This window comes from Alexandromys fortis, unplaced genomic scaffold, assembly GCF_014885135.2.
Source record: "Alexandromys fortis isolate MF-2015 unplaced genomic scaffold, M_Fortis_MF-2015_v1.1 scaffold_42, whole genome shotgun sequence".
NCBI lineage: Eukaryota > Metazoa > Chordata > Mammalia > Rodentia > Cricetidae > Alexandromys > Alexandromys fortis.
The window spans coordinates 11040774-11049644 of NW_026067934.1; the positions used below are offsets into that span (position 1 = coordinate 11040774).

At 44.5% G+C, this 8871-nt stretch overlaps 1 long non-coding RNA gene across 1 annotated transcript; it reads right to left on the reverse strand.

Moving 5' to 3' along the window:
* Positions 1-265: 265 nt before the first annotated feature.
* On the reverse strand, positions 266-7028 carry LOC126504060 (uncharacterized). Its single transcript, XR_007592480.1, has 4 exons — positions 6690-7028; positions 5688-5959; positions 441-1819; positions 266-340 (listed from the first exon to the last, which is right to left on the reverse strand). It is a non-coding gene; the product is annotated as an uncharacterized lncRNA (long non-coding RNA).
* Positions 7029-8871: the final 1843 nt, after the last annotated feature.

The window sequence follows — 8871 nt, forward strand, 5'->3', positions numbered from 1 at the left end:
GATCTGGGGAGGCTGTAACCGCAGGATCCCTGGGGCTGGCTAGCCAGCTAATCAGTCATACTGATGAGTATCAGGCTCAGTGAGAAATCTGCCTCAAAGGATAAAGTGGAGAGTTATATAGGAAGACACCCAATGTCAGCTTCTGCCCTCCATATGCATGCACACACATATGCATTCCCAAATACATACACATATGCAAACATGTCCACATACACACACACACCACAAGCATACAAAAGCAAAGAATCACAGGGCAGTGGCAGTGCACACCTTTAATCCCAGCACTCCGGAGGCAGAGTCAGAGCGAATTCCAGGACAGCTAGAGCTACACAAGAGAACCCTGTTTCAAAAAACAAAACAAAAACCAATGTGACAAAAAGACACAGCACATAGACTCAATGTAACACAAAGCAGCTTTTATACACAGGAAACACATTTACCTTCCCCCAAGATAATCTTCTCTCATCATTTTGTCTTTTAGGGTAGCTCAGGGCCAAATTCCGATCCTGGTAGCCAGTCTTTAATCGAGTGAGACAGCTAGCTTTGCCGTCTGTAGCCTGGAAGGGTTTTCTGGGAAAGAGCCTGTGTGTCAGGGTTAATCACAGCCTGACTTAAACCTTAGATTATGGACGGAACATGAAAAGGGCAGACAGATGATTACCGTGTGGTCAGCTGAAGCAAGACACTTAGGTCCTGGAAGAGAAAGATGAAAAACTTTGGGTTCATCTCCAGGGTACAAAATCTAAGGTAGGTCCAGTGAACACTTAGAGCGTTTGGGTTAGAGGTGGCTCTTCCCACAACCCCAAACTGTGTATTAGCAGATCAGGACAGACATGTCAATGGGACAGGGCAGTGGTGATGCATCCCTTTAATCCCAGCACTCGGGAGACAGAGGCAGGCAGATCTCTGTGAGTTCGAGAACAGCCTGGTCTACAGATTGAGTTCCAGGGCAGCTAGAACTGTTATACAGAGAAACCACCCGAAAAGAAAAGAAGAAAAAGAAATGTAAATAGACTTTGAGCCAAAGTTCAAGAGGGAGAAGGGGTGGGGGAGGGCTGGAAACAAATGTGATAGGTTGGCTCTGAGTTAGGAAACTTAGATTTCCACCCCTGCTAGATTCCATTCAGATGTGTCTTGGACAACTCAACCATTTTCTTTAAAGTGAGAGTCAATAGTGCCTACTCAAAGGCAGCCACACAGATTAGATAAGACTGTGTTTAGAGCAGCCCAGTTTAGTTCCCAGCTTCTAGTAAATTCCACTATTCACCTCCCCATCTCTTCAACCTACCTCTGGGACTATGTAAGAAAATGCTCCCCATGCCTGGCTGCACATTCAAATCTTTGGTGAGTTAATAAGACATCCCATGCCTGGTTTGTGCCTGCAGAAGAGCCTGGACCAACTGGGAGAGTATGTGACCAGGCCCTGAGGATGCTCAGAAACACAAAGGAGAAATAAACAGAACTACAGTTCCTCGTGCGCATGTGTGCATGCGTGTGTGCCTGCGCGCACGTTTCTGTGTGTGTGAGTGTTTGTGTGAGTGGGCAAACATGGAGGTCAGAGGTCAACCTGCGGTGTTGGTTTCCACCTTCTTGCTTGTTTGAGGCAGCACCTTCTGCTCACTGCTGCCTTTGCCGGGTTAGCTGGCCGTCGCAGCGCCTCGGGACACTCCTCTCTGCATCCCAGCGTAGGCTTCCGGGATTACAGCTGTGCATTACTGTTTCAGACTCTAGAGCTCCAGAGTCACAAGTTGTCTGGAGATTTCAATACTTTTCTCTCACCCCTCTTCTCTCTATAGTAGTAGATCAAGTAGCAGACAATCTGTCAGGGCATGGGAACAACGCTGTCAGCTCAGGGACTGAAGCCACACTGAGACCTTTCCCAATCGACACCAGCAAGGATATCCTTCTAAGATAGAACACTTTGTAGGTCATAAAATTAGTGTTAGAAAATTTAAAAAAGATGAAAGTTAAACCAAATGCATTTTGTGACCCCAGTGGAATTAAGAGAGAGCCACCCTGGGGCTGGGAGTGCAGCTCAGTAGTCCAATGATTGCCTGGCATGTGTGGGATCCTGTTTTCAGTTTCCAGCACCCCAAATAAATAATGGGAGCCAAAGAACACAAACAAGGTATCTGGGATATGGTCAATTATTTAGGAACCAAATTATATATTTACTTCTAAAAAACTCATAGATTAAAGGAGAAATCAAGAGAAAAATAAGAGCTGGGCAATGGTGGCGCACGCCTTTAATCCCAGTACTTGGGAGGCAAAGGCAGGCAGATCTCTGCGAGTTCGAGGCCAGCTTGGTCTACAAGAGCTAGTTCCAGGACAGGCTCCAAAGCTACAGAGAAACCCTGTCTCGAAAAACAAAACAAAACAGCAACAACAACAACAAAAAACAAAAACAACAAACAAACAAGAACAAAAAGAACAGGGTTTCTCCCTGAACCTTGTAGATGCAGCTGGTTGTCATGGATTAGATGACTCAATATTGTTATCCATTCACTCTGATATAACAATGGAACTCTAGAAGATAGTGGCCATTAGGGAAATTTAAATGACTACCACAAAGAGGTACTAACTAGTACATACTATTAGAGTGGCATGGTGGCTAATCTTCTGTCAACTTGACACAAGCTAGAGTTATATGAAAGGAGGAACTCTTAATTGAGACAGTGCCCCCGTAAGATCCAGCTGTAAGGCATTTTCTTAACTAATGATTGATGGGGGGAGCCATCGTTAGGGCCCTCCCCTCCCATCTTTAGTATTTCTATCCCTAGTCCTGGGTTCTATAAGAAGGTGGATTGAACAAGCCGCAGGGAGCAAACCAGTAAGCCGCACTCCTTCGTGGCCTCTGCATCAGCTCCTGCCTCTGTCCTGGTTGAGTTCTTGTCCTGACTTTCTTTGATGATGAACAGTGATGTGGAAGTGTAGGCCAAATAAACCCTTTCCTCCCCAACTCAGTATTATTTTTTGTTTGTTTGTTTGTTTGATTCATTGCACAATGTAAACCTTAGCTAAGACAAGTGACTAATAAAATACTGAAATACCAGTTTCCATAGGGTGTTGAATGGCTGAAACTCAGGCACATCTGGTGGGCAAAGAAAAGCACAACCGCTTTGAGAAACAGTCTGGCCGTGTCTTTAAAAAAATAAACTCATCATTCCCACATCTACATATTTGCAAGAATAAACATTTGAACATATTTTCACATCTTTGTACATGAAGGTTTCTAGTGCATCATCCATGACGGAACCAAACAAGAAACATTCCAAATGTCTATCAACAGCAGATGGTCACACACCAACCGTAGTTCATCTGTACGATGGGGTAGTACTTAGCAACAGAAAGGACATGCAGTTAATGCCTGCAACATGGGTAAACCTCAGAAAAATTACATAGATCAAAGGAAGTTAGTAAGGTACTCCTTGCCTCCCCAAAATGTACCTACCACGTGGTTCCATTTCTATAGCATCCTAGACAACGAATCTTCAGTGAAGTAAAACAGGTCAGGGGTTGAGGATGGGGTCGGGGGGGGGGGGGAATGCAAAGAAGTATGAGAAAATCTGGAGATCTGGAGTGTGGGTACTTGACTGTGATGACTTCTTAAGTATATGTCAAAGCTCAGTCAATTGTCTGTTTAAATATCTGTGGCTTATTGTAAGTCAACTGTAGCACAAGAAAGCAGTTTTGAGAAAATTTTTATCTGGGGCTAGGGACAGCTCATTGAGTAAAATGCTTGTCTAGTGAGTTCAATACTCAGAATTCACTTTTTACATAAACTAGACTGGCCTGGAACTCATAGAGGAGATTAAAGGCATGGACCACCATGCCCAAAGAACCTATTTAAAAAAAAAAGCGGGGTGTGGAAGCAGGCACTTATTTATAATTCTGATCCTGCACATGTAGGAACGGGTGGATCTCTGAGGCTTGGTGGCCAGTCAGTCACACCTAATTGGCAAGGCCAAGGCTAATGAAAAGAACAAGGGGGATGGCACCCAAGGACCCAAGGTTGGCCTCTGGTCTTGATGTGTCCACATTGACACTGACACAGACAGACAGACCACACACACACACACACACACACACACTCCACAAACACACACACAGACACACACACCACACACACAGACACACACACACCACATACACACAGACACACACACACTACACATACCACACACACACATACCACACACACAGACACACACACACACCACACACACACACACACACACACACACACACACTCTAGGTGATTCCACGATGCAGCTAATATGGAGGACCCTCTGTACCATGCACACACAAGACTCTCCAAAGTCCCCAGCTTCGGCCTGCAAGCTGAGTGCCACGAAGCCACCAAGAGTGGCCTACTGTAGGAGTCCAGTCCTGCTGCGAGCTTACAGAGTGGCTACAGAAAGAGTGTACAAATCACCCTCCCGTTTCACTGTGGTAATTCCAAGGCATTCGTTTCAGGCCACAGGGAAGCATTAGATAAAAGTTACTACACTGAAATGAAATATAGCCAGGGCCTGAGAAGCCTTTAAGCTTCTAGAGTAATAAATCATCCACAGTGCCGAGACAATTTTGGATCTGATATTTTGGTGAAACTCCTCCTCCCTTCTTTCATGGGCTAAGCTTCTGTACTGCTCTTTCTGTATGTGAGGCTGTAATTTGAAGCCGTTGTCTGCTTCCCTTCCTATGACCCCGTCTTCAGGGTTTCCAAGAATAGACACTTGAATATATCGATGAAGCTGTTGACTCTGGGAGCGGAGACTTTCTTAAATAAGCGCATCTCCTCTTTCTTCTCAAGGACTCAAACAGGACACGCCATAGAAGATTCGACCATGGATGAGTGAGGCTGGTCTATCTCAGAGGCAGGGGGATGACTTAGAGTGTGTATGTGAGTCACCTGTTAGGATGTGATTGTGAGGCAGGGAGTGAGATGGACCCAAGATTTTGCATCTGAGCAGCTTCTCCCAGGTAAGACTGGTGCTGCTAGCTGAGTCTCGGGACACTGTAAAACAGCATGATGGCCCCAATTCATAAAGCTGGTCGTTCAAATCAAAACGAGGAAACTTCTTAGCATTGTCCTCAATTATACAGTCGTGAACACTCTTCTTCATGGAAGTGCTTTTGCATCTGGGAAGAAAAATACTCATGCTGGGCATGGCCTGAAATTAGGAAATACATAGCCTAGCGGGTAAAATGCGTGCTCCACAAGCATAGAGGCCCGAGTTCAGATCCCCAGGACTCACAGAGGTGCCCAGAAAGGACATAGACACCTGCAACTCCAGACCTGGTGGGGATGGAGACAGGAGGATCCTGGGAGATCACTGACCAGACAGTCTGGCTGAGATGGCTGAAGCTCTGGAACCTGTGTCAAAAACTGAAGCGGTGAGCCACAGAAGACACCTAACCCTGACCTCTGTCTTTCACAGGAGCACACACACACACACACACACACACACACACACACACACACACGAGAGAGAGAGAGAGAGAGAGAGAGAGAGAGAGAGAGAGAGAGAGAGAGAGATTGATTGATTGCTGGTTATATCTATTCCTCCTACCCTGAAAGAATTCACAACATATTTTGTGTGGGTTATTCAGTTACCCCAACCCAAACCACCTTGTTCCTATTACATCCGACCACTCGTGTATATTTTGAGGTGGGAGACACTTACCCTAAGTATTTACCTAGCTGTTGTTTTTCGGGTTTTGTGACAAATGGGTTGATCTCTTTTCCAGATAGTGAGAGGATTAGGTTGCACGTCTTGAATTTTCTCCTTTTTGAGGCAAAGATAGCCCTGGAAACAGCAGCACTTGCTTCGAGTGATTCGGAGTCCAGCGCTGGAGTGAGTTCAGGATGGTCTCGAGACATGGCCGTGAATCTTCCCAGGGAACTGGCTGTCGCACGGGTAGGTTCCCTCACCCACTACTCACTTCCCCTTCTACTCTGCAAGTCAAATTGCATGAGGTTTTTTTTTTTTCCAAATCAAATATTTTGGGGAAGGAAATAGAGAAACTTAGTTCTACCTAAAACTGATGAAGCTAAGCAAACACATTTCACACTCACACTCACTCTCACACACACACGATGTATATTATGATGTATATACAAATTTGTAAGTTCAACAAGGTACTCTTTTTTAAAAACATTTTTTTATTTTTATTTTATGCACATTGATGTTTTGCCTACATGTACGTCTGTGTGAGGCTGCCAGGTCCCGGGAACTAGAGCTACAGACAGTTGTGAACTGCCATGAGGGTGCTGGGAATTGAACCTGGATCCTCTGGAAGAACAGCCAGTACTCTTAACTGCTGAGCCATCTCTCCAGCCCCAACAAAGTACTCTTAATGTGTTTATATTTCAATCAAACTTCTTATTGTAGGGACTGGAGAGATGATGGTTCAGTGGTTAGAAGCACTGGCTTCTCTTCCAGAGGACTTGGGTTCAATTCCCAGCACCCACATGGTGGATCACAACTCCAGTTCTGGGAGATCCCATGCCCTCTTCCTCACTCTCTAGACATCAGATTATGTGTGGTGCACAGACATACATGCAGGCAAAATACACACACACACACACACACACACACACACGCAAAACAAATAAATAAAAAGAACTCCCTCTGTTTTTGTAAAAACCTAAATCTTACTGTGGGTGACCTCCTTTCTCCATTCACCTTGCTTGTTAAATGAGCACATCACCATGTCTGATGAGAATAACTGAGGGAAAGGAATTCATGAAGGTTAAGCATAAATCCATGTTCATGGCTCTGTATTCCGGTCCAGGAATCCTTATTAAGAGATTACAAGAGCAATTTTCTGTCTTTCAAGCATCTATTTTTTTTTTCTTCCAGAAGAATGTGAATCGCCGCTGGAATGAGCGTGGTAACAGGAGTCCTTCTGTCAACAGTGTGGGACCGGAAGGAGAGCTGAAGCTGGGATGTCTGGACTATGGATTTGGATGGGGTTTGGGATTTTTGTTGTTGTTGTTTATTGCCAGAAAACTCAAAGTTCAAAGGGTGTGGAAAAGTATATTGATTAGGTCTGGACTGGTCAAAGACTAGATTTATATCTGCATTTAGCTAATGTTTTACACATGGTCTCCTTTGTGTGTAAAAAGCATTGAAGCCCTGATTAGCTAAAGCTGAGGGCCAGCTGCAAGCCATTCCTTTTCTTGTCTTCTTTTCTTCAATCATGGCCATTTACTAGGTAGGTAGATATTAAATCTCTAGGAGTAAAAGGGAATGTGAGTGGCTCAAGTGGCCTCTGATCTCTAAAGTCCCAGTGGCGCCAGCAAACCTTCCTGGGTCCTGTTTCTCCCCAAACCCCCTGCTCCAGCGACACAGTCACAAGAGAGAGCTGGTGAGCCAAACTGCCCACAGGCCCTTGGGCCTATCCATCTTTCTTTTGTTAAGTTTATCAAGTACGTTCAGTTCTGCTGATAGAAATTTCTCCCCATTATTTCATTGTCATTAAGAATTACATTGCTATGTTGGGTGTGGTGGCATATGCCTCTAATCCCAGCACTCAGGACACAGATTCTTGTGCATTCAAAGCCAGCCTGGTCTACATAGCAAGTTTCAGGCCAGCCAGTGCTGCATAGTGAGGTCTCACTTTAAAACATAATCCAACAAATAAACAAAAAAAAACCAGGCCAGGCAGTGGTGGTGCACACCTTTAATCCCAGCATTTAGGTGGCAAAAGCAGGTAGATTTCTGTGAGTTCGAGTCCAGCCTGGTTTACAGAGCTAGTTCCAGGACAGCCAGGGTTACATAAAGAAATTCTTTCTTGAAAAAGACAAAAACCAAAACCAGAACACCAAATCAACTAAACAAACAAACAAACAACAAATAAAACAAGCACAAAACAAAACTAACAAAATCAAAATTCAGACCAACAAACAAAAATACGCTGCTAAGTTATTGAAGGCATTAAGTGTTTTACATATGTTCCCTTATTCAGTTCTCATGACACTCAGAACACAGATGAGGATAGAGGGACAGGAAGGTAATGTAACATGTCCAGATCCTCAAGGTCCAGATCCTAAATACAGTCATGTACAACACGTTTTGGACAAATATGATGCTAGTCTCATAAGAGCAAGGCAAAGCTGAAACACCTCTCCTCCTTCCCCTGCCCTCCCCCACTACTCCCTCTTCCTCTCCCTTAGGAATAGGGAATGACCTCAGAGCTTTGCATCTACTAGTCAAGGACTTTATCCCTGAACTACATGGTCCAGGAGCTGAAGAATTCCCATCACTTCTACAGTCTTGGTGATCCTGGTAAAGGCAGACCTTGCCAGGTGTGTGTTAGCACACCATATGTCATTGTGTACTGGATGTAATGCTTCTAACAAGACACAACTATGTTCCCTGATTTGTAATAACTTGAGAGTGTGCTCTGACTTACAAGAATGCATGATGGGTCTTTCTGACAGCAGCCACATCCATGTGATATTTACTGTGTCTGTTATCCAATCACGAGACCAGGTGCCGTGACTGGCCATCTAGTCTGACTTGTGATACTCACACAGTAGTGAAACTACCTAACCAAGTACTTCTCAGAAAGCTTTCTGTCACTAAGGGACACATGAGTACACTGTACAGGCGTCTTAATCTCAGGGCTCATTTCCCAACCACTCTGGACTCCTGCTTCCCTTCACCATGGATTCTTCCAGGATTTGAGAGCTGTGGGGCTTTGGGAAAGGGATAAATACACAGACAACTAATACAGTTGCTTTAAATCACCTTAGATTCCCACTTATTTGCAAGTCATCTGCTCTCTACTCAATTCTTCCAGAGTATAATTTCAATTTAATCAGAGGATTGCAAAGTCCCATCGCTAACCAAGAAGCTGTTT